Raw genomic sequence first — 27,376 nt, forward strand, 5'->3', positions numbered from 1 at the left:
ACAATAAAATATTAAAACAACAGTTAAAAAAACTCGCGCGCTAGCCAACCATTCAGAGTGGGACACGATTTGCTTTTAAATTCAAAATTTTGCACGAGGTAACGACTCGGGGATGTTCAACATCCAAACTTCAAAAATCATACTCCATGAATCTGTGTTTGTAATCAGATTTTTTCAAGGGATCTTATTGTATAAACATAAACAAATCATCCTTCACACTCATGAGCCATTGATTCGCTCTGAGTGTTGAGTTTTCTCTCACAAACCAAAAAGATGAACTTGACATAATTTAAAAATTAAATCCTATACATTGAGTAATCAAATATGCAACCTTAAGGGAAATGATCAGAAACCAGAAGATTATTTCGAGGGAAGTGGTAACTTGTTTGGTTGATGAAGGTAAAGGGGACTACCTGATCAGAAACAGCCCAGGGAGGATTTCTGATGGTATGGCTAAGCTAAGAGGTGAAGGGAAGTTAGGTGTTTGGAAGGTTTGAATGCTGATTAGTGAAGGTTGTAACAGGGTATTCGTTACCATTAGAGATATTGACTAAATCCAAGGTAAACCATACAAGTCGAGTCGCCACCGCACTTTTATTTATTCAAAGGAATAGTTAGAAAGCGAACAAAAACCTAAAAGTTTTATCGAAACAAAAACTAGTAAAAAGTCAGAGATCGGGGTAAGGGGGTTGGTTATGCAATGGGATGCTTTTAAGCACCCAAAACATCCTAGGTACTCCTAGGGAGCCCTTTTCACACTTGTTGTAAGGTTGGTATTTTGTGAAAATTTGTTTGTGCAAACATGATTGAAGAGGTGAGAAGAGAATATACAAGTTAATTACAATTTGTGTTTGGATGGATAAACACATTGCCTACGTACCATCTTAAAAAAGATTAGGATCAAAACCTCGTAGTTCGGGGTAAAAATTTCAAAACAAGTGGGTGAATTGATTGGTCCAAAAGCCTTAAGGTCTTTTGTTATCTAAGGGAGAAAACTCAACCTAAAACCACAAATCCACCATGTGAGGATAACTTCAACATGCTAGTGAGGGGTTAACCCTATAATAAGCATGGAAACCTCATTGTCCATCACTAAGGATATAAGTGAGTATTACATCTACCTCAAGGATAACTCAAACCTAATAGCTAAAGGTTATGAAAAAGTTTTGATTAAGAAAGTGGCCATTGAAACCACAAAAGTATTTGAATGAGTTATATTTACCAATGAAAAGTATTTACAAAGTATGGTAAAAGTTGACTTAAAGATTCAACTCAAAATAAGTGTTATGAAAAGAAAGTTGGAAAATAAAAAGCATAAGGCTTAGGTTTCTAATGTTGGAAAACAAGTGTTAAATGTTTGCACAAAAGTTTTGGCTTGGGTTAGAGTGGAGGGAAAAAGAAGAATGGCTAAAGTCCTAATCATACAAGAGATGAAGGATAAGAAACAAAACCACAAATGGAGTTCCTCTCTTGATATCATATTGATGATCCAAGTAGCTCCCATCCTTTGGAATATACAAGCAAAATAAGTGTAAGCTCAAGCAATCAACATAACAAAACAAGCTCTTAGAAGATCCCCAATGTCTCTTGTATCTTTCGCTTTGGATGAACATGGCAATGGTTCTTCAATTTGGCTCACATAGGATTCCCTAGCACAAAAGCACACACATCAAAGAGTTCTATGAAGCAAATCAAGCATGGACAAGAGTGAGTTTAGATAGTTGGTCCTTCTAATCCATCTTTAATATTAAGGTCCTTTTACTCCAATTTTGCATAGGGAATGTCCTAGAAAACTAAGTCCATTTGTCCATTTTTGCATTTGGTCCACAATAATCAAAACAAAACACAAGCACAATAATATATACACAATTATGTGCTCAAGTGAGTAAAAGGCAAATTGCATTAACATAAACATGTGCTCAAATGAGCAAAGGAAAAAGCAAATGAATAGTATGTACAAGAATAGTAAATTGCATAAATGTAAAGAGCATGTAGTAAATGTTAATGGTTTATGGTTAGTGTTAGAGTTAGTGTGCCATAAGGCAATTTGGCGCTATGTTAAGCAATCGTAATTGGACTTATGTAGAAGTCACAACTATCTGAGGCCGGTCAATAATAATGTAGGCAACAACACAAGTTAGAGATTTTAATTAGTGAATCAAACTCCAACAGCTTGCCATGCCAAAAAGAAGATGAGAAATGATCTTGTATTGATTTAGGTTCTTTGCATGATTTAGGAAGCAACATATCCTTAATGCAAAGCCATTCACTTGATCCATGATCAAGATGAATTAGATTTGAATCAAAGAAGATTAAACCTCCATGTATCAATGCTAACCACCAATCTTTAACTCATTGATCAAAAAAGAAAAGAAGAAGAAGAAGAAGAAGATGGAGAAATAAAGTGCATTAATGGAAATGTAATGAGATAATCAACAAGCATTGACCAAAGATAGAGAAGATCAAGGTCAAACAATAGAAAACAGAAGCAAGATGAAGATTAGAAGTCAAGAAACAAATAAAAAAAATTTGGTATTTTTTAATATTAAAATAAAACTTGAATTAAAATAATAAAGAAAGGTCAAACTTCAAACTCACTTCAAATCAACTTTGAAAAGTCCAAGTGAATTATCCCAAGTTCAACAAGGTCAAACAAAGTTTGACAAAAAATTTCAGCATTTTTAGAGGTCAGAAACTATTTTAAATCAATTAAAAATACATAAAAATAACCTAATTGAACAAAAATCTCAAATAAATCTCAAATCAATTAATAAATTGATGAGAATATTTTTCATAGATCTATCATTATTCAAAGAGGTTTGAAAAATATTTTTGTATTTTTTGGATATCAAAAACTATTTTAAATGAATTAAAAATAAAGAGAAAAAAGAAAATTACTAAAAAAATATCAAATGATAAAATAAAAAATATTAATAATCATTTTTAGAAAGTAGAAATTAAAAGGAGAAAAATGAAATTGGTCTCATATTTTTTGGACCAATAATGAGAGAGATATGAATTTTTAAAGTGAAATGGAATTAAAAGAAATAAAAGAATTAAAAATCAGAAAATAGAAAACAAGGAAATACGTGGACCGCTTGATGAAACTTCATTAATTGACGTGGATCATCACCCAACTGAGAAGCGCACGTTCACCATATGCGTGAGTCAAATGCAACACACCATGCCATTAATAAAGTCATAAGGTTAGACGTGTGTGATTGCATCTGGAAAAAGGAATGGACGATCCAGATCGAATATGGAGACCAGACGGTGGCCAGCGCCACCGTCTTCTCCGGCCAAGTTCAAATTTTAAGAGATTTAAATGGTAACCAAAAGGCACGATCCAGGCATCAATCGAGGGCTGGGGTGATGTACATCACCCCTGTACCAACCAAATCCATTCTAGATCTCTATATTGAAAGAAATCAGAAGTGGAAGATCTGTGGTGTTCATATAAACTTCATGATTTTGAAAATTGAAAGCACAATAATGTTGCCTCTATGCAGTGGACTTCAGATCACACAACAACAATGAGAAATAAGCATTATGTAAGCTGATTCGAACAAAAATAACAGTTGAGGTAAACCTCTGATTTGCAGGGCTTTGAGTCACAATTCTTGGATGCTATTGCTTACAGTCCACACTATAGATCAAGGAGAAGAAGGTTTAGGAACTTTAAGATCTGAAAATTGTTCAAGGAAACCAAAGTTCAGATCTGAAAATTTTAGAGAAAAGTGAGCTAGTTCCTTTAGTGAGGGTTGTGATTTCAGTTTAGCAGCAATTGGGGCGCCTTTAGGTTCAGGAATTATGAAGCTATGGCATTGTATTTATAGGCTAGGCAATGCTGAATGCATGATTTCAAATTTGCATGAATTGAAAGGGCCTCCATGCATGGGCCTGTACAGGCGCATGGAGGGCCCAACTCCAACTGGATTTGGTAGCTGATGCATGATGAAGTAAATTGGTCGTGCAGATTGGATGGTAATAGCTCATGCAATGCAAATTAAATGATTTTCCAAAATTGCACCATTATGCTCAAGCCTTCGAAAATGCTATTCCAAAAATAGAAACACCACCTCATGAGTAATGGTTGGAAAGCTTATTGCATAAGGATAATTTGTTATGTTGATCAAAACTCCATTTGGGCCTTGGAAATTGATGAGAATTGGCCATGAAGTGTAGGGTGCAAAACATGCACATGTGAGATTTTCAAAATTGGCCAAAGTTCAAGCCCTTCTGTCTCAGTGATGCAAGTTCCAAATGAAAAAATCTTCAAAATCAAAGTTGTATAGTTTTTCAAGACAATCAATTTGGACTTAGATTTTGCATCATTTGGATTTTTGATGAAGAAGTTATGGGCACTTGAAGTTGGACATTTTCACATTTCAATGCATTTGGTCCAAAGTGACCTATAATGTTTTGCATTATCACATGTATTTCTTTTGAGATTTTAAAATTTTTCTCAACATAACATTTGAAGAAGACATCTTAAGCTTTCCAATTCATTTTATCCCACCTCAAAATCATGAAAAATGAAGGAGTTGTGTGCTTGGGAAGTTGACCTAAAATTAGGGTTTCAGTCAAAATGACCTATAATATCTTGGAATGGATGATGACCTTCCAAGATTCAAACCAAATTTTGATGAACATTAAAGTTGTTCATATGGTCTTTAAGAACATTTTTTCGCTTGGGATAATCTCCATTTGACCAACACATCAAAAGTTAGGTCTCAGTGTATTTCAAAATAGTTAGATGAATTGACTGATCAACTTCTCAAGTCCATGCCTCATATCTTGATGAATTAATGTTTAAGGACACTCAATAAAGTTCAAATATGCATGAAATGATGAGTGAAATAACTTCCCTTGATTGTATTTGATCATGGCTTGAGGTTGCTTCATGAGCAAGGCATAGTTGATGAACAGAGGAATTAGGGTTTCCTTGGGAAACAAGCCTCAAACCCTTTGATTTGCTTTGATCAAAATGATGAATTGAGATACTTGGGAGGCATATTTTATGGATGAGAGTGTCGCGTACGCGAAAAACAACCGGCGAGAAAAAGACACAAAGCCGCCACCGTGCGTTATTTATCCCAAAGGAGGGAAAGGAAACGCTCGAAGTAAACCTGGAAAGGAAATGGTCTTACGACCAGAGATTGCAAGGATCGGGAGTCAGTTCCGCAAGGGGAAGGTATTAGCACCCCCTCACGTCCGTCGTACTCGACGGGATCCACGCTCAGAAAGAATAGAAAAAGGTTGCTAAATAACTGCTCAAAAACTGCACACACACTGGAATAAAACACAGGTGAAAGAAGACGGAGAAAGCGGACTCGGCAGGATGTCGCATCCTGGGCCTACGTAGTTTGTCAGACACAAACATCATAGTCGACGTAGTTCGGGGAAATGGGAAACGTGCTCGCTAGGACATCGCATCCTATGCATACGTATCTTCTCTAACCAGAGTAAGAATCAGAGCACTCGTAGCTCGGCTAACGCACGCCGAAACAGAACGCTGAAAGACGCTGAGACGCCAAAAGAAACACACAAACGGAAACAGACTGCCAATCGCTGGGCTTACATCCGACTCCGAACAAAGAAACGCAAACAGGAAACCGAATGCCAATCGTGGACTTACATCAGACTCCAGACAAAGGAACGCAAACAGGAAACCGAATGCCAATCGCTGGACTTACATCAGACTCCAGACAAAGAAACGCAAACAGGAAACCGAATGCCAATAGATGGACTTACATCAGACTCCGGATAAGCAAACGCTAACAGGAAACGGAATGCCAATGGCTGGTCTTACATCCGACTCCATAAAAGAAACAGGAAACAGATAGCCAATCAATGGTCTTGCATCTATCTCCTAACACACACACAAAGCCGAAGGGTCTCGATTGCAACTAGGGCAAGAGAAAAGGAAGGTCTCGATCGCAACGAGGGCGAGAGAAAAGGAAGGTCTCAATCGCAACAAGGGCGAGAGAAAAGGAAGGTCTCAATCGCAACGAGGGCGAGAGAAAAGGATTAAAGTTAGTTGTCAGTCAAACTCGACAACACATCGCATCTCGTGCCTACGTATCTCATCTGGACATGAGAATCAGAGTTGCCGTAGTTCGACTAAACTATTTCTGTTGGTTTTGTGTTTTTTAGATGAACGACGTCACTACGCAATCTACCGGATGCTCGACCTTTGGAGACTTACTCACCTGTAGTAGAAGGAGTTAACGTGTCCTTGAGAGGGGAAATGTTTGTTTGTGTTTTAGGAAAGCTCACGCAAGAAAGGAAGTCCTAGACGAAGGAACCGTGCTACCTTAATTGACATGCAAACGAGACTATGCGAAGTCTAGCAAACCTAGGGGATACAATCACACCACACAAACATACAACATGAAGTAAACACGCTAACAAGGGGGCTCAAACATCAAGGGTGAGGCTTTAGTCAAGGGGTCATATAAACCTCGACAAACAAGTTGGGCTTTAGTCAAGGGGTCATATCAACCTCGACAAACAAGCCAACTATAGGGGTCTGGAAGCTCTTAACCACTGACATTGACCGTCAGGGTGAGCAGATGAAAGCTAATGAGGGTAAGACCTCATAGCTCTTAACCCGGGCCTGGGTGAGCTTGAATCAATGAAAACGTGGGAGTCCAGAATGTGGGACTCTATTCCACTTGACTGACTCTATATACAAGGATCTTGGGTGTTTATTCAAATGCATCAGCACGTAGTGCGAGCAAGATGAAAGACTCAACTGAATAGCAGGGGACTAACTGCTAGTCCCTTCTATCTTCCAATTGCCTCTTCACTTAGGAGGTCTTGAAGTACATGGCACAAAAGTAAACAAACACAGTCATTGCCTCTTAAGGAGGACTTCAGCCAAATGCCTGCCAAAAGAAACGACAAGGCTTCCAGACTACATGGAGTTAGATAATTATTACCTAGGTGGTATGCCAACCAAAAGCAAAGCAAAGCAACTCAAGCAATGAGTTAAAGCGGCTAAAGTACCTGTAAGAAAATCAAACAAGTCAATATTTACATTCAGGCAAACCAAACAGACAGTCAACTGTGAGACAACCAATATACACAATGCAAGTCAACAACTCAAGTGAGTTCATCACCAAGGAACCTACAACACAAGAAAGGTTAGTGGACAAAAAATTTTGCATCTCAATTCATGAGATCAACATCAACCATCAAGACTAGAAGCTTGAACCTGAAATGCAAAACTCAAAAGATGAGTACAAACCACAAGCACCAAGGCTAGGGTCAAAGACAATGCCAAAAGTCAAAACAGCAACCAATATTCAACATGAAGCTCATTTAATCAATCATGAACATGTCTTAAAAAGGACCAAACCTAAATCAAATGGCAAAGTCATCTCATGAGCAAGATATGGCAAAGGCAATTACAAAGCACACAATTGGACATCAAGAATCAAAATTCCATATTAAAACAGAAATGAATCAAACAATCATGAAAAATTTTATGTGTACACAGTATGTCAAACACAATCGTCCTGCCAAAAATTAGAATCAACAGAGCTCAATTGACCTAGAAATGAAAATGAGCAAGTATGACATCAAATTGTCTGACACACATTGTCACACCCCACATTCATGTGTCCAAAACAGAGATGAAAAATGCTAAAAATGCACAACCAAGCCTCAAAAATCATGCAACACGTTGGGAATCAGCATACCAAATTTCAAATCAATTGGCCAATGTATGAGCATTTCACAATAGAATGAATGAAGCATGTCACATTTGCATACATGTCCAAAGAGGCCAACACAATTAAAATTCCAGAAATGATAAAATCATGAAATCAGCATCACAAAACAATAGACATCCATATGAACATGTAGCAAAAAACTGGAAGTGATTTGGATTAATTTTCAATTTATAATGATTTTTTGAAGTTGGAGAAAATATTGAAATAAAAATGAAGAACAAAAGATGATAAATTGGAGAGAAATGGAAAAATGTGAATTAAATTTGAAAAATGCTGGAGCGGAGGATCGAAGGAGGTACAAGCGCTACCAATCAAAACACAGCGTTTTGGTTTGGAAAAATAAATGGAAAACGCATGCTCAGCAAGGATCGAACCGTGTAGCAAAGAAAACAAGCGCTGGGAGAATAAAATCCACAAAAATTACACAACCAGGAACCGAACCTGGTATGACCAAAGGCTGGCGTGTTTTGATCAAAACGCTGCCGCTTCATTAAATGAAGTGGCGCCTGGTCAGCAAGTCAAGCATACGTGGAAGCAGTCAAGGAAACAAGAGCCAATGGTTGTGCCAACAGAGCGCACACGCAAGCGCCAGCAAGGAAATATTAAAACAAACAAAAGCCATAGGAAGGGATCGAACGCACGCTGCATGGGTGAAAGGCGTATCTACAGTGGAATTGAAAGCACTGAACCAGAGGGAACCCTAGACTATTCATGCACGGTGAGGTATGGTGGTTTCCACCGTCTTCTTCATGAAGACGGTGGCGCTACAATGACAAGCTCCAAAAAAAATTCCAGAAATAGGCAAAATATACATCATTGGAAGTCTCTCATCAAGCACAACACGGATCGAGCAATAATCTGGCCTAAAACTCAATGAATAAAGAGAATCGAACCAAAACATTTTTGCATCCAAAACTTTAAATCATCATAACACAGTCAATACTTCACCATTTTTTATGAAATCTATATCAGAATGCTCAGCATGAGAAGCTCTACAACATTATGTGCATAAAAAGGAGAAATGAGAGGTTCGAAATTCCAACCTCTTGAAGAGCAGTCACTGGAAACAAGCGATTCAAGGCCTTGCAAGTGTCCAGATCCAATCCTGAGATGATATTATGAAGCTTTGTGCGTGAATTGAAGCTTGAGATGGCTTGGATCTAGCTCAGATTTCAACTTCCATCTTCATGTTCTTGAGCTTGATGTGCTTGATTCTAACTCGAATTCTTCAATCAAGAGCTTGATCTACACTCAATGATGATCAGAGAACAAGAATATGCAATAAAATCAAAGTGTTATGTGGAAGAAATTGAAGTTTCAATGGAGAGCAAAAATGGAGGGAAAAGAAATTTTGGATCTAGAATGAGCAAAAACTCTGAAATTCTGTTATGATTTGATTTATATATGGTCTCTTAATCACATCCAAATCAAAATTAGGCATGAGTTAATTATGATTAGTGAAAATAAGGTGCATGACCAAAAATGGAAAATTGTGGAGGTGCATGGCAAATTGGACGTGAACAGTAACATGTGCATGGGTAAATTCACTTAAAATCATCTCATAAGCTTAAATGTAATGGTATTTTGTTCATATGATGCACCAATTTTGAATTTAGCATTTTCCTTTCAAAATATTCATGAATCAGCAAATGGTCATGTGATGAAATTTCATGCAATGCAATGATAGGTTTGGAAATTATAGGTCAAGAGAAGAAATATGCAAAAAGAGTGACTCATATTGGAGCTTTGGATCAAAAGTTATGGCTCGTTGAAGTTCCATGCACACTTGGCAATCATTTGATCATATCTCCTCAACCATTCATCAGATGCTCATGATCTTGGACTTTTTGGAAATGGGAGAGAAAGATCTTCAACTTTCATGTTGGACAAAAATTCATTTGAAGCTTCTTTGATATTGGAAAGTCAAGTTGAAAGTGGTCCAAAAACTTGCCAGTTTTGGAAACTTGAAATTACAGGTCACTTTACATTTTTGGAAACTTTTGATCTGGCTTCAAAATCTTCAAGGTGGATATTTTACATGATGAATGAACCTCTTTTGGATATGAATGAAGTGTCTCAAGCCATTTCTCCACCTCCTAGCCTTCAATTGACTTCCAGTTGAACTTTATGGGCCCCAGGTGACTTGAGACTGCACTGTGGACTTTGAGCCTCTTAGCACTTGGCAAAGTGACTTCAAAACGAACCTTGGTTCATATAAGCTCTCTAGAACAACCATGTGGCTTTCATCTCAAGGAAATGCTTGGTCTCTTGCACTGGTGAATCTCTTGATGCCAATGCTAGATGCAATGATGCAATGCAAGATGTAATGTTAATAACCTAAAAAAATTGGAATGTATGCATGAATGGGGGGTGCAAATTTGAGGTGCTACAGCTGCCCCTATTCAATCAACTGGGAACCTGAACGCATGAGAGCAACGGCTGTCAGACCTTCAAGGTAAACAGGGATTGAATACCAAAGAACCATAGAATTTTCACTCTGAGGGGGATGATCAAAGAAAAGAATGTTCACCAATGGCAGCTTCCTTTGGGGATTTGATATTTATCACTGGAAGGAATCATGACCAGACATTTACCGATGACTGGGAAAGAACTCGACCAGACATCAACGGATGAATGGGAGAAAGAAACCACGACCAGACGCCAACGGACGAATGGGAAGAGAAACCTTGACCAGACGCCAACGGACGAATGGGAAAGAGAAACCACGACCAGACGCCAACGGACGAATGGGAAAGAGAAACCACGACCAGACGCCAACGGACGAATGGGAAAGAGAAACCACGACCAGACGCCAACGGACGAATGGGAAGGAGAAACCACGACCAGACGCCAACGGGCGAATGGGAAGGAGAAACCACGACCAGACGCCGACGGACGAATGGGAAAGAGAAACCACGACTAGTCGCCAACGGACAAATGGGAAGAGAAACCACGACCAGACATCAACAGACGAATGGGAAGAGAGGAACCACGACCAGACACCAACGAACGAATGGGAAAGAGAAACCACGACCAGACGCCAACGGACGAATGGGAAAGAGAAACCACGACCAGACATCAACGGATGAATGGGAAAAGAAACCACGACCAGACGCCAACGGATGAATGGGAAGAGAAACCACGACCAGACGCCAACGGACGAATGGGAAGAGAAACCACGACCAGACGCCAACGGAAGAATGGGAAAAGAAACCACGACCAGACGCCAACGGACGAATGGGAAGAGAAACCACAACCAGACATCAACGGATGAATGGGAAGAGAAACCACGACCAGACGCCAACGGACGAATGGGAAAAGAAACCACGACCAGACGCCAACGGACGAATGAGAAGAGAAACCACGACCAGACGCCAACGGACGAATGGGAAAAGAAACGACGACCAGACGCGACTGAACGAATGGGAAAAGACTCGATGTTACGGACATCGAAAGATGATGTCTACTGACACCAAAAGAAAGGACACACACGGGTGTCAACACGACACCTACTGGCATTGTAAGGATGACATCTACATATGCCAAAACAAGGCAGACGCTCGCCGGGGACTACGCTGGGGAGTCAAGCTTTCCTTCCACGGACGGGTGAGGAAATAAACCTCTTTGGGGATTACCAATCCTGAACGCTGACAAGAGCAACTACAGCAAATGCGCAATACGGATGTTGAAAACTGATCCGCCTCTACTGGGGATACGATTCAAGCCCGCAAGATGCAAGGGGAGGAAAACTCATGCTGGGAAAGCAAGTGATCACTTTGCTGAGCACACGATCCCTGATTCGATCTCCCAACTCTGTGGGGAGTAGCACTACTGGGGATGCTTGCTGATCTGTCATTCTCGAAACGGCAGAGAAACCCACTCAACTAGGGAGTCACTTGTTGGGAAAGCAACAACCTTCCAACCATGCTGGGGAAACCAATTCTGCTATCAACCCAGACGACCGAACGTCACGATGCTAAACTCCTCAGAATAACATCACCGACCAGCTCAACCAATTCTTGAATGGTAACCACGGCTTAGGGCTAGTTTATGCTTGCAATGTTGATGCATGAATTTTACAGCGTAATGCTCCATAACCATGGAAATGCTACGCAATTAATGATGCAATATGCTATGCTTATCTAAATGATGAATGCATAAAACATATCCCCCTCCGGGGACTCTACTGGGGAGCTCGAGGAACTCTGCTGAGGAACTTGATGTCATTCCAATCTCCACCCTGCTGGGGAATAGCACTGCTGTTGGGAAAAAGACAATCCTCACTGGAGATGACCTTCACCGAACTCGATCCGCTTGGGGACTTCGCTGGGGAAAACAAACCACGCCCACCTCCGCTGGGGAAACAGCAACCTTCAGACTTGCTGGGGAAATAACATTCTCAAGCCTGCTGAGGATATAGCAACCTTCCGACTCGTTGGGGAAGTAACAGTCTCGGCCCTGCTAGGGATTACAACAAACTCAGACTTGCTAGAGAAAAACATTCTCAACCCTGCTAGGGATTACAGCAAACTCCAGACCTGGATGGGGGAACTGCAAACTCAACCCTGCTGGGGATTACAACACTTCAGACCTGGTTGCTGAGGAACAACCTACCCACAAACACCTCCGTCGGGGATATGGCAACCTTCAGGCTCGCTGGGTACACTAACAGTCCTTAGACTTGCTGGGGAAATACTCTTCTCGACCCTGTTGGGGATTACATTCTCAACCCTGCTGGGGAAGATAACCAAGCTCCGGCCTGGTTGCCGAGGAAACACTGATCTCGAATCCGTTGGGGAGATAACGACCTCGAACCTGCTGGGGAGATACGGCCTATTTAACACGGAACGCCCGTCAATTCGTCGAACACTGGCATTCACCATCCAACCACAGTGTAAACTTTCCACTTTTGAGAGCTCCCAGTCTCATCTGGTCTCTTCTGATTCATCTCCTTGTATTCTCGACTTTTCTCTACTTCGAGACAATCGATCTCCTCAGATCCGGGCCAACTCTCTAGTCCTCAGACTTTGAAGAGTCTTCTTGATTACCCTCTAGGATCGTTGTCATTCTTTCGCCGTCTTTTCACCGTTCCTCAATCCCTTGTCCCTGATCGGACTCTGCGGGGATCTCTTGTTCCACATCACAACCTGCAAGTGAGTGAAAATATCTAACAGCACCTGCAAAAGAGATCATTAGATAAAAACATGCCCCAGGCGTGCCAAAATTTCAACACCTAGGTCACTCAAACTTCCGAATAAGATTTCACGTTTTCAATCTTATAAACATGCATCGGAAGGGACCTCTATGTCTCAAAATGCAAAGATTCTTTATCAGAATAAACGGATGTTTTTGCAATCAAAGCGGTAATGAAAACAAAAACAAAATTATTTGACTGACTATGCATTTTATTGACTGAAAAAGGTGGCTCATGACTGAGCAAAACACCGGAAGCAATCCCTGAAAAGAGGTAATTGCGCCCAAAAGGAAAAATCTATCCTAATGGCAATGTGAAACCGTGATCTCATCGGGTTCAACTCGGTTACACCCATATGTCCTCAAGACTTTCCGCACTGTCTGCCTTCTGAACAAGAGGCTTCCGACCGATCTCTGCCGGGGATTATCCATGGTGTCTTAACCAAAGTACAAACGATCATGCTGGACGCAGTTGTTCGTTTCAATCCCTCTTTTGCCTGGACCGCCCTTTCGGGTTTTCAGTCCACCGGGATACCCTTTTTTGCCCAAGCCGCCCTTGTGGGGTTTTCGACTTGCCGGGTGTACATATTCTTTTTTTATCCTTTATCCCTAACTTTTGCCCGAACCTTTTTATTTTTCTTTTGGTTCGCCAGGATACCCTTTTTTGCCTGGACTCTTTTATTCTTTTCGTCCAGCGGTCTATTATACGAAGTATTTTTTAACTGCGCCCGCATTCAGAGGGGATGGAAAATCCTCGCCATCCATGGTCGTCAACAATAAGGCTCTGCCAGAGAAAACCTTTTTTACCACGAACGAACCTTCATAATTGGGTGTCCACTTGCCCCTACGATCGTTTTGAGGAGGAAGTAACCCTTTCAACACCACGTCTCCTACATGATATACACGAGGTCGCACCTCTCAGTCAAAAGCACGTCTCATTCGCTGTTGGCACAACTGCCCATGACAAACAGTTACCAGCCTCTTTTTCTCAATTAGGCTCAACTCTTCGTACCGAGTCCTTACTCACTCCGTCTCTTTCAATTTCACGTCCATCAGGACTCTCAACGAAGGAATCTGGACCTCAACTGGTAGCACGGCTTCCATCCCATGCACGAGTGAGAAAGGCGTTGCCCTAGTAGATGTACGCACCGAGGTTCAATACCCAGGATACAAGCTTCGTGTTCAGCCACGCTGTTGGTGCATTCAAATGTTATCCGGGCAACAAAAGGACCGTGGGCTCCCCTTTGGCGTAACCAAAGCAACACCAACCCCGCTTCCATTCACATTAACGACCCCATCAAACGTCAGAATCCGTTCGATTCAGGGTCAGGCCCCTCCTCCGGGATTGGTTCCTCACAATCTTTCGATTTGAGAACCATGATGTCTTCTTCAGGGAATTCAAACTTCATCGGTTGATAATCCTCAATGGGTTGCTAGGCGAGGTAATCAGACAATACACTCCCTTGATTGCTTTCTGAAAAGTATACTGAATATCATGTTCAATCAAAGTCATTTGCCCTCTCGCAACCCGTCCGGTCAATGCTGGCTTTTCAAAGATGTACTTGATCAGATCCATCTTGGAAATCCACAAATTGGTATGAATCAGCATATACTGTCTCAGTCGGCGAGCAACCTATGCCAAAGTACAACAAGTTTTCTCGAGTAGTGAATATATTGTTTCATAGTCTGTAAACTTTTTGCTAAGGTAAATTGCATGCTCTTTTCGACCAGACTCGTCATGCTGCCCCAGTACACCTCATAGATCCCTCGAGGACTGTCAAGTATAGGATTCACGGTCGTCCCTCCACGGGAGGCACCCGAATTGGAGGCTCCTGCGAATATTCTTTTTATTTTTCAATGCCCCTTGGCAATCATTATTTCACCTGACCGTTTGATCTTTTCTCTTCAACAGCTTGAATATGGGTTCACACGTGGCTGTTAGATGAGATATGAACCGTGGAATGCATATCAATCTATCTAAGAAACCACGAACCTTCTCTTCTGTTCTCGGTTCACGCATTTCTTGTATTACTCTTCTTTTTTTTTTTAGCAGGATCGACCTCGATTCCTCTTTCATTCACAATAAGCCTCAGCAACTTACCAGACCGCACTCCGCCAGTGCCCTTACTCGGATTCAACCTCAGTTTGAACTGTCTCAACCGGTCGAACAACTTGCCCCGGTCTACCACATGCCCCTCTTCTGTCTGGGACTTTGCTATCATGTCATCAACATAGCATTCGATTCCACGATGAATCATATCATGAAACAAAGTCACCATTGCTCTTTGATACATGGCCCCGGCATTCTTGAGACCGAATGGCATCACCTCCGCTCTTGACACTCGCCTCCAAGGCAGCCCAAAACTTTACTTCCTTTCAGACCTCCTCGGTGCACCGATTAACAATCTTGACTTGTTCCTCGTGCGGTTGAATCACATTCTCCTCTTGTTTCAACAATCTGGTTAATCCCTCTGGCAGTTCACAATCTTCTTCGCCTTCTTCTTCGGCATGATAGATCGGATCGTCAAACTCATATGAGGTGTAACAGGATTGTTATCAATGAGATCCAGAGACGGATCGCATCTACATGAATTTTGATTCATGCATTGCTTTTGAGGTCGGAACGAGACAAATCAAAAGAAGGAAAATGAAAACAAACATTGCCATTTTATTATTTTTTTAAACTGCAAAAATAAATGAAAAACAGGGAACACCGCTTTTACTACAAAAAAACATCCATTTATTAATGATGCAAAATGTTGCAAAATGAAACACATAAGATTGCCCTTACAATGGACCATTACGTTTCGGGCAAAACGTATGGCTTTCATGCAAACAGAATTGAAAAGCAGAAATATTACTCTTCATGATGAGTGACAGTGATGATCTTTTAGGCCTTCCAGTTCCCTGGTACGCACGATTTTATCCAACGATCGAGCTCACAGACACTGTCGATCTCTTCACCCTTCGCACAGGCGTGACCTGGATCTAGCATCCCAGCACTGATGAATGTGAACGGTTGACGACGTCCTCTGTTCTGCCCCGACGAGTCTTGGCCTTCCTGATAACCAACCCCGAACCTATCTGCTTTCACCGTAATGTCTACCATTCTTCCCCAGCCTTGGGCTTCTCCGCTTCTCACCACTTCCATGGCCTGTTTGTAAGAAAAAATGGACGGCTTTTTCTCTTCTTTAGCGGGAATGGCATTCTCTACCTTGACAGTTTCAAATGCCTGACCTGGTGTTTCACATGGTTCACCATCCATTTCCGCCTCCATCATTCTCTGAACCGTTTCCCTCATCATTGCACACCCATTCATAGCGACAGCCGCACAACAGTTATCACAACCAGGGAAAGCTTCACTCTTCATCAGATGCCTTTGGACCACAGACGTTGGAGTTTTTAACTGATCCCCCTTCGTCACCTCGTTTTTTCCCTTATCCTCTGACATCACATTTACTCCCATAGGACCATGCATCGGCGTGGGATCAGCATCAACATTTGGCATCGGTGCAAAATTGATGGCTTTAGAATCCACCAGATCTTGAACGACACGCTTAAAAGCTCTACAACCCTCAACATGATGTCCGGGTGCCCCAGCATTTCTCATCGTAATTTGCAGGCCTCCGATGTAATTCTACAGGAACCAATATCCTCGGCTGAACTAACCCAAGATCCTTCAACCTCTTAAACAGAAGGGTATAAGTCACGGGTGGCTTGTTAAACTGACGATCCGTCGTCCCCTTCTTCACTTGGCACCCAGCTTTCTGTGCTTTCTGTTGAGGTGATTGATGTTGTTGTCGTACAGATGGATTACCAACAGGAATAGTCACTGTAGCAGCATACGGGTGGTAACGATCTCTACCATGCTCCTTTCTGGTAAGCACACCACTTGATTCACCCTCCTTCTTGTGCTGACCTTTGCCAGAGAGCTTCTTTACTCCGGACGATGGAGCATTCCCCTGAGTTTTCTCCATTATTAGCCAATTTTCAATCCTCTCCAACCTCTTAGCAATTGCTTTCTGCCCCAAGGCGAGCCCTTGCACGACATTGAACAACTCCCTCATCATCTCTTTCAATTCGAGAATGTCGGCGTTGGGTGGATCCATCAGCTTGGATTTGTTGGCAGGATATCTGAGCGAAGTAGCTATGTGCGGAGGAAGATCCGGTGTGCGGGAGCAGTGATTCTTCTGTCAACCAAACAGGTTAGATACTGGCACCTACAAAACAGAAAACAGGTTAATATGACTCACACATGAATGCAATGTCTATCCGTATGAGGAACACTCTATCTTTCGATCCTGGCTTCATCGAGACGGATAATAATTTGACAATAACATTCTGACATCAGGATGTCTCTCAACCAGAATCTCAATCGAGAATGTACCCTGAGTATGGATAGACATGAGTTAGATGCATATGAATGCGAAATGGGAATGATGCAGATGCATGAGTGCAAGTCACTGCGCCATCTTCCAAGTCATCTGAAGATCAACTGTACTGGACCGGTCTCTGAACTGATTACAATCATCTGAGGGCCCGAGTAACCATAAATCCAACTCATGAGGTTCCGAAATAAACAGAACCGGGGGATATATCACCATCATCACAGGAAATCCACTTAATGGATGACGACAAGATCCTCTGAACAAGTACCCTTGGATTCAACCCGGGGGTCCGAAATAAACGGAACCCGCTGATAAATACCGCAGACAGAATTCCGGCGTCTCAGAAATAAATATCCATAAATCTGTCTGAACCAAAGTCACCATCACAGAATCACTGACGGAACCTGTACTGTAAGAATCAACCCTCCCCTCACAGGTGAATTCTAATAAGGTCATCCTAAGGCGGATAATGGTCTCGACAATCGGGCAAAGATACTCAACGGGTTTGCCCTTTCGGGTGTGCCGTTGTAGCTCTCATAAGATCATCTAAACCAAAGATCCGGGAAAGAACGGCCACCGAAGTCAACAGCTCCAAGGAGATAAAACTCAACCATAGTGGAAACTCCACAAGAAAGAGCCCTCTCAGAAGAACCTCGTTCGGCTTGTGGTATGTCACGTCACAACAATCATGTCAACCCAACATGTGAGGAACGTGAGACCACGCTAATCCTAGGTGTATACTCGGGCCTGGGTTTTAGCCCCACTCAGAACACCCACCCCAAATCAGAGGAACCAACCTGTACAGAATCCAGCACAATGATAATATGATGCATGCAAACATATATGCAAATATATACAATCACGGTACAACAATCATAAATGCAATAAATAAACAGCAAAAGCAACCAAAACTATCCTAGAGAGCGCTAAGATTGACTCGCTTAGGGAAGATGGACCAGCAAGAGGTCAACTTCTTTATAGTCCCCAACAGAGTCGCCAGCTGTCGCGTACGTGAAAAACAATCGGCGGGAAAAAGACACAGAGCCGCCACCGTGCGTTATTTATCCCAAAGGAGGGAAAGGAAACGCTCGAAGTAAACCTAGAAAGGAAATGGTCTTACGACCAGAGATTGCAAGGATCGGGAGTCGGTTCCGCAAGGGGAAGGTATTAGCACGCCCTCACGTCCGTCGTACTCGACGGGATCCACGCTCAGAAAGAATAGAAAAAGGTTGCGAAATAACTGCTCAAAAACTACACACGCACTGGAATAAAACACAGGTGAAAGAAGACGGAGAAAGCGGCTCGGCAGGATGTCGCATCCTGGGCCTACGTAGTTTGTCAGACACAAACATCAGAGTCGACGTAGTTCGGGGAAATGGGAAACATGCTCACTTGGACATCGCATCCTATGCATACGTATCTTCTCTAACCATAGTAAGAATCAGAGCACTCGTAGCTCGGATAACGCACGCCGAAACAGAACGCTGAAAGACGCTGAGACGCCAAAAGAAACACACAAACGGAAACAGACTGCCAATCGCTGGGCTTACATCCGACTCCGAACAAAGAAACGCAAACAGGAAACCGAATGCCAATCACTGGACTTACATCAGACAACAGACAAAGAAACGCAAACAAGAAACCGAATGCCAATCGCTGGACTTACATCAGACACCAGACAAAGAAACGCAAACAGGAAACCGAATGCCAATAGATGGACTTACATCAGACTCCGGACAAGCAAACGCTAACAGGAAACGGAATGCCAATGGCTGGTCTTACATCCAACTCCATAAAAGAAACAGGAAAAAGATAGCCAATCAATGGTCTTACATCTATCTCCTAACACACACACAAAGCAGAAGGGTCTCGATCGCAACTAGTGCAAGAGAAAAGGAAGGTCTCGATCGCAACGAGGGCGAGAGAAAGGGAAGGTCTCAATCGCAACGAGGGCGAGAGAAAAGGAAGGTCTCAATCGCAACGAGGGCTAGAGAAAAGGATCTAAGTTAGTTGTCAGTCAAACTCGATAAGACATCGCATCTCGTGCCTACGTATCTCATATGGACATGAGAATCAGAGTTGTCGTAGTTCGGCTAAACTATTTTTGTTGAGAGGGGAAATGTTTGTTTGTGTTTTAGGAAAGCTCACGCAAGAAAGGAAGTCCTAGACGAAGGAACCGTGCTACCTTAATTGACATGCAAACGAGACTATGCGAAGTCTAGCAAACCTAGGGGATACAATCACACCAGACAAACATACAGCATGAAGTAAACACACCAACAAGGGGGCTCAAACATCAAGGGTGAGGCTTTAGTCAAGGGGTCATATCAACCTCGACAAACAAGCTGGGCTTTAGTCAAGGGGTCATATCAACCTCGACAAACAAGCCAACTGTAGGGGTCTGGAAGCTCTTAACCACTGACATTGACCGTCAGGGTGAGCAGATGAAAGGTAATGAGGGTAAGACCTCATAGCTCTTAACCCGGGCCTGGGTGAGCTTGAATCAATGAAAACGTGGGAGTCCAGAATGTGGGACTCTATTCCACTTGACTGACTCTATATACAAAGATCTTGGGTATTTATTCAAATGCATCAGCACGTAGTGCGAGCAAGATGAAAGACTCAACTGAATAGCAGGGGACTGACTGCTAGTCTCTTCTATCTGCCAATTGCCTCTTCACTTAGGAGGTCTTGAAGTACATGGCACAAAAGTAAACAAACACAGTCATTGCCTCTTAAGGAGGACTTCAGCCAAATGCCTGCCAAAAGAAACGACAAGGCTTCCAGACTACATGGAGTTAGATAATTATTACCTAGGTGGTATTCCAACCACAAGCAAAGCAAAGCAACTCAAGCAATGAGTTAAAGCGACTAAAGTACCTGTAAGAAAATCAAACAAGTCAATATTTACATTCAGGCAAACCAAACAGACAGTCAACAGTGAGACAACCAATATACACAATGCAAGTCAACAACTCAAGTGAGTTCATCACCAAGGAACCTAGAACACAAGAAAGGTTAGTGGACAAAGAATTTTGCATCTCAATTCATGAGATCAACATCAACCATCAAGACTAGAAGCTTGAACCTGAAATGCAAAACTCAAAAGATGAGTACAAACCATTAGCACCAAGGCTGGGGTCTAAGACAAAGCCAAAAGTCTAAACAGCAACCAATATTCAACATGAAGCTCATTTATTCAATCATGAACATGTCCTAAAAGTACCAAACCGAAATCAAATGGCAAAGTCATCTCATGAGCAAGATATGGCGAAGGCAATTACAAAGCACACAATTGGACATCAAGAATCAAAATTCCATATTAAAACAGAAATGAATCAAACAATCATGAAAATTTTTATGTGCACATAATATGTCAAACACAATCATCCTGCAAATAATTAGAATCAACAGAGCTCAATTGACCTAGAAATGAAAATGAACAAGTATGACATCAAATTGTGTGACACACATTGTCACACCCCACATTCATGTGTCCAAAATAGAGATGAAAAATGCTAAAAATGCACAACCAAGCCTCAAAAATCATGTAACATGTTGGGAATCAGCATACCAAATTTCAAATCAATTGGCCAATGTATGAGCATTTCACAATAGAATGAATGAAGCATGTCACATTTGCATACATGTCCAAAGAGGCCAACACAATTAAAATTCCAGAAATGATAAATTCATGAAATCAGTATCACAAAATAATAGACATCCATATGAACATGTAGCAAAAAATTGGAAGTGATTTGGATTAATTTTCAATTTATTATGATTTTTTGTAGTTGGAGAAAATATTGAAATAAAAATGAAGAACAAAACATGATAAATTGGAGGGAATGGAAAAATGTGAATTAAATTTGAAAAATGCTGGAGCGGAGGATCGAAGGAGGTACAAGCGCTACCAATCAAAACACAGCGTTTTGGTTTGGAAAAATAAATGGAAAACGCATGCTCAGCAAGGATCGAACCGTGTAGCAAAGAAACAAGCGCTGGGAGAATAAAATCCACAAAAATTACACAACCAGGAATCGAACCTGGTATGACCAAAGGCTGGCGCGTTTTGATCAAAACGCTGCCGCTTCATTAAATGTAGTGGCGCCTGGTCAGCAAGTCAAGCATACGTGGAAGCAGTCAAGGAAACAAGAGCCAATGGTTGTGCCAACAGAGCGCACACGCAAGCGCCAGCAAGGAAATATTAAAACAAACAAAAGCCATAGGAAGGGATCGAACACACGCTGCATGGGTGAAAGGCGTATCTACAGTGGAATTGAAAGCGTTGAACCAGAGGGAACCCTAGACTATTCATGCACGGTGAGGTATGGTGGTTTCCACCGTCTTCTTCATGAAGACGGTGGCGCTACAATGACAAGCTCCAAAAAAAATTCCAGAAATAGGCAAAATATACATCATTGGAAAGCTCTCATCAAGCACAACACGGATCGAGCAATAATCTGGCCTAAAACTCAATGAATAAAGAGAATCGAACCAAAACATTTTTGCATCCAAAACTTTAAATCATCATAACACAGTCAATACTTCACCATTTTTTATGAAATCTATATCAGAATGCTCAGCATGAGAAGCTCTACAACATTATGTGCATAAAAAGGAGAAATGAGAGGTTCGAAATTCCAACCTCTTGAAGAGCAGTCACTGGAAACAAGCAATTCAAGGCCTTGCAAGTGTCGAGATCCAATCCTGAGATGATATTATGAAGCTTTGTGCGTGAATTGAAGTTTGAGATGGCTTGGATCTAGCTCAGATTTCAACTTCCATCTTCATGTTCTTGAGCTTGATGTGCTTGATTCTAACTCGAATTCTTCAATCAAGAGCTTGATCTACACTCAATGATGATCAGAGAACAAGAATATGCAATAAAATCAAAGTGTTATGTGGAAGAAATTGAAGTTTCAATGGAGAGCAAAAATGGAGGGAAAAGAAATTTTGGATCTAGAATGAGCAAAAACTCTGAAATTCTGTTATAATTTGATTTATATATGGTCTCTTAATCACATCCAAATCAAAATTAGGCATGAGTTAATTATGATTAGTGAAAATAAGGTGCATGACCAAAAATGGAAAATTGTGGAGGTGCATGGCAAATTGGACGTGAACAGTAACATGTGCATGGGAAAATTCACTTAAAATCATCTCATAAGCTTAAATGCAATGGTATTTTGTTCATATGATGCACCAATTTTGAACTTAGCATTTTCCCTCCAAAATATTCATGAATGAGCAAATGGTCATGTGATGAAATTTCATGCAATGCAATGATAGGTTTGGAAATTATAGGTCAAGAGAAGAAATATGCAAAAAGAATGACTCATGTGATGAAATAGGCCATTTTTGGAAACTTGAAATTACAGGTCACTTTCCATTTTTGGAAACTTTGATCTGGCTTCAAAATCTTCAAGGTGGATATTTGACATGATGAATGAACCTCTTTTGGACATGAATGAAGTGTCTCAAGCCATTTCTCCACCTCCTAGCCCTCAATTGACTTCCAGTTGACCTTTATGGGCCCCAGGTGACTTGAGACTGCACTGTGGACTTTGAGCCTCTTAGCACTTGGCAAAGTGACTTCAAAACGAACCTTGGTTCATATAAGCTCTCTAGAACAACCATGTGGCTTTCATCTCAAGGAAATGCTTGGTCTCTTGCACTGGTGAATCTCTTGATGCCAATGCTGGATGCAATGATGCAATGCAAGATGTAATGTTAATAACCTAAAAAAATGGAATGTATGCATGAATGGGGGGTGCAAATTTGAGGTGCTACAGAGAGCTTTGGGAACCATTTCCATGCTTGCTTTCATCTCCTCTTGGCCATATCAATGCACATAGGATCTCCTAGAAGCTTTTAGACCTTGTGACTGCTCAAGCTACAAACAAGAGATGTTAGTGACATATTTTTGTGCTTTTAGTTAGTAAATGAAATTAGAAAAGAAATAATATACAATTCAAGCATGTTTGGTGATCTCAAACCAACTCACAAGAGATCCCACCCCAAAGGTAAGGAGCCAAGATGCTTATGATCCTTGAGGCAATGTAAATGCAATGTTATGATGCCATGAGGGATCTTAGGGTCAAAATTGGGGTCTTACAGATGCCCCTATTTAAGGTCATTCTAGCCGGAGATAGGAAGGTTAGAATCTTTGTCTCGACGAGGTAGAATGGGCTTAAATAATAACAAAGAGACGAATTTTGGTCCCTAAGAGACCTCATGATGCAAATGTATGCATGCAAAAGGTAATACTCTGTGGAAATATGTGTCCACAAAGAGAAAAGAAATCAGAGAAGCTGATCATCCATGTGGGTAATACACTCAATGGGACAAAGAATCTGGGGACTCTTATGGGGATAAGAAAGGGAATAAAATGCGCGAGCAGGTCACGACTTGAGACTTGCTGAGAGGCACGAGAGGAATTCCATGAAAATAAATCAATGGAAGGACTCGAGCTGACTCAAAGCTGCATGTATTAGGGAATATGCCAATACAGCAAAACTATCCACAAAGGATACTTCGGATGAAAATCCGGACTCAGATGGGGAAATCCACTAAGGTACTTAACTGGGGAATGTCCACATAGGACTCGTCCTAGGAAACAAACAGGATGAGGTATTACCGGTTACCGGGTAATAAGCTCAAGGAGACATGTGATCAAACACACCGGTATAAGGGTGAGAGAACAACACGCTCGGGGAGAATGAATATCTAAGACCAGTATGAGGATGAGAGATATCAAACATCCAAGATCATCCGAGGAAGACCTAAAAAGGTATATTTCAACTCAAGAAATCTGACTCCACAGGGGACAAAAAAGTCATAATAGGGAGCAGAAAGGAGGGAACACCAGGGATACCGGTTACTGGGCATATAATAGGTGACCGACCAAGCGTGAATTGGGGAATATTTCCAAGACACTCATCATCCGAACAGAGGGCTAAAAAAGCAAACTCAATTATTGGATGGACATTCGACTCCGCAAAGAGAATACGAATCTTACTCGACTGGGGAAGAACAAAAGACTTCGACCAAAGAGCGCATGAGATATATTATCTATTACCATCAAAACATAGATAACATACTCGCATGGAAGATTATCCACAATCGATTACTGGGTTAACAAAGGATAAATCGACCGAAAAGAAAGGACATCGGGATACCAAATACTAGGTATAAAATGATGACTAATCAAAGGGAGAAACAATCATTACCAACCAAAGTAAATGAAAGATGACCCGCTGGGGATACATTGACAAAGGCAATGATCCGGAGATATATCACCAGTTACTAGGAGATATACTAAAAGGTGAAGGAATATCAGTACCGAATATTGGATGAAGATAACCGTCAAAGAGGGGATTACATCTACCGGATACTGGGTAGAAAACCACGGAAGAGTAACTGCCATCGGTTAGGATGAACAAAATAAGGTTAACTCTGCAAGGGGATAAAGTGGGGTTTGCGACTACCGGTATAAGGGTAGAAAACCACAAAAATAGGACTTACAACTACCGGTTACTGGGTAGAAGGCCACATAAATAGGACTTATAACTACCGGTTACTAGGTAGAAGGCCACAGAAGCTCCACCCGGGGAAAAGATGGACAATTACTGGTTATTGAGCGATCATTCTTCTAAACTACGGGGAAATGCAGGAAAATCACAAGGAGTCAATCTAGGAACAAACTAGAGAGACACGATGAAACCAAACTCAACCCCATGAGGATATAACTCAGTGGGAACTCTCTCCCAATATATGTGTTAGGAGGAGACAGAAACAACAATCATCCACAGGGCATAACTCAGTGGGGAAATAGAAGAAGGGAAACACTTTCTGATATATGACTATAGGGCTGACTCTACATGGGGAGATCAGACACAAATATCTGCTTGGAGAAATATGTATCACCAAATAGCAGGAGACAACGAACAAAGATATATGGCAAAGAATGCAACATGAATATCTAGATGTCAAGCTTATGCATGTATATGTGTGGTTTATTTATGATGAATGCTGACAAACAGACATATCTAACACAACAGGTCCAAGAATCCATGGACGAACATCCGGTACTACATCTCAAAAGAGAAAGCCAGCCCCACTGGAGAACATCCAATCTGATGGGAGCAAGAGATACCAGGAAACAAAGATCTCTGCATGTAAGGAGAATCAATCACTCCATCTGGGGACAGGATCAACACACGGATAAAATTCACCGTATAAGCAACTCTACTGGGGAAATTATCAGAGGGAAAGATGAACTCTGTGGGGAACAACCACCAATCAGAAGGTTCCAATGTCACCACATATATTGCACTACTGAAGAAAACAACTTGTCGGGGAGGGAAGGACACTACTCCGCTGAGGAAGGAAGGATAAACATCTTCATCAACCACTCTGCTCGGAAGAAACCGCAAACGGGCTCTGATCAGGCAATCCCCCTAGGGGAGTACTGCTAATGACCGAATCGGGGATTATCCGTAGGCAACTGCTGGAGATACCTTGATGGTGACCATAGTGGGGAGTATAAGTGGGATCAACCCTACTGAGGATGGTTGAGGAAAATTTGTTAGAGATCAAAAGTAGACAGGTTCACAGAGGAAATGCTACAAACCAAGTTTGATGAAAGCTCCACTTATGCTGGATATTTCCTGCTCACTCTGAGGGGAATTTCTTACTTGTAGTGAGGGGAAACTGACTCCTTCAGAAAGATTAACATATTCAATTTATCAATCTATAAGGGATTTTAGGTTAATCCACACAAGGGATGATAACCATATAATTGATAACACAAATGCTAAATCCAACTCATGGGGATCTAGAAGATTGAGATCACACCCAGAACTCCCAACTCCATGGGATTTGGTGTGAGGTGCAACTTTCCTCTGTGCCTACGGAGGAGACAACCTGGAAGATAAATGAAGAGGTACGAGTATGCTGGAATATGAACAAATGTCTTACCCTTTTGGGGATCATGCCATCTTTGGGAGAACACTGAAGACATCCCAAGTATCCTTTTGTCATTATGAATGTTCACTTTGTTTAAAAACATTTATGAAAATTTTATTTATTTAAACAATGATATTTCTCAATTAAAACATGAGAAACATTTGTTGAATAGAAACAAATAAGAGTGCAAAGATTTGGATAGGCTCAAATTTATTTGATGGAATGGTAGTCTGCAAATGGCGAGACTCCATGGATCTTTACAAATTTGAAATTGGTGATATATATTGGAAAAGGGCTACATGAACATAATGACCATTTATCCACCAACTCTGAATTCGATGTATTTTGAAGCTTCAGTGGCAATGACTGAACGAGAGTCTTGACAGATGACAGTTGTAGAACAAAGTCTTGTCAGGATGCAGTTACTTGCCAAATCCCTAATTTTGCCTAGATTTCCCCAGGTGAGGTGCTCAATCTAGCGGGATATTTATTTTTTATGTCTCTAACTTTTTCCTGGATCGCCCTTTCGGGCTTTTAATCCACCGAGACGCCATTTTTGCCTAAGCAGCCCTTCGGGTTTTCAACTTAGCGAGTTATTCTGTTTTTATTTTAGGCGAAGTATTTCTTGACTGCATCTGAATTCACAGGACGAGTGAAATCCTCTCCATCCATAGTTGTAAGTATCAAAGCACCACCTGAAAAGGCTCTCTTAACAACATATGGACTTCATATTTTTGAGTCCACTTGCCCCCTGGAATCGACGCCAAAGATGAGACTTTTTTGAGAACAAGGTCACCTTCTCGGAACACACGAGGCTTGACCTTTTTATCAAAGCTTTCTTCATCCTTTGCTGATATAACTGACCATGGCACATGACAGTCAATCTCTTCTCTTCTATCAAATTCAGTTGGTCTAACGACTCTGAACCCATTCAGCATCAGTCAACTTGGCTTCCATCAAGACTCTCATTGACGGGATCTCCACCCTCTACTGGGAGCACCGCCTCCATGCCGTAAAAAGAGAGAAAAGGGTTGCCCTTATTGAAGTGCGGACAGATGTACGATAGCCATGCAAGGCAAATGGGCA

Source organism: Lathyrus oleraceus, chromosome 1 (genome assembly GCF_024323335.1).
Source record: "Lathyrus oleraceus cultivar Zhongwan6 chromosome 1, CAAS_Psat_ZW6_1.0, whole genome shotgun sequence".
NCBI lineage: Eukaryota > Viridiplantae > Streptophyta > Magnoliopsida > Fabales > Fabaceae > Lathyrus > Lathyrus oleraceus.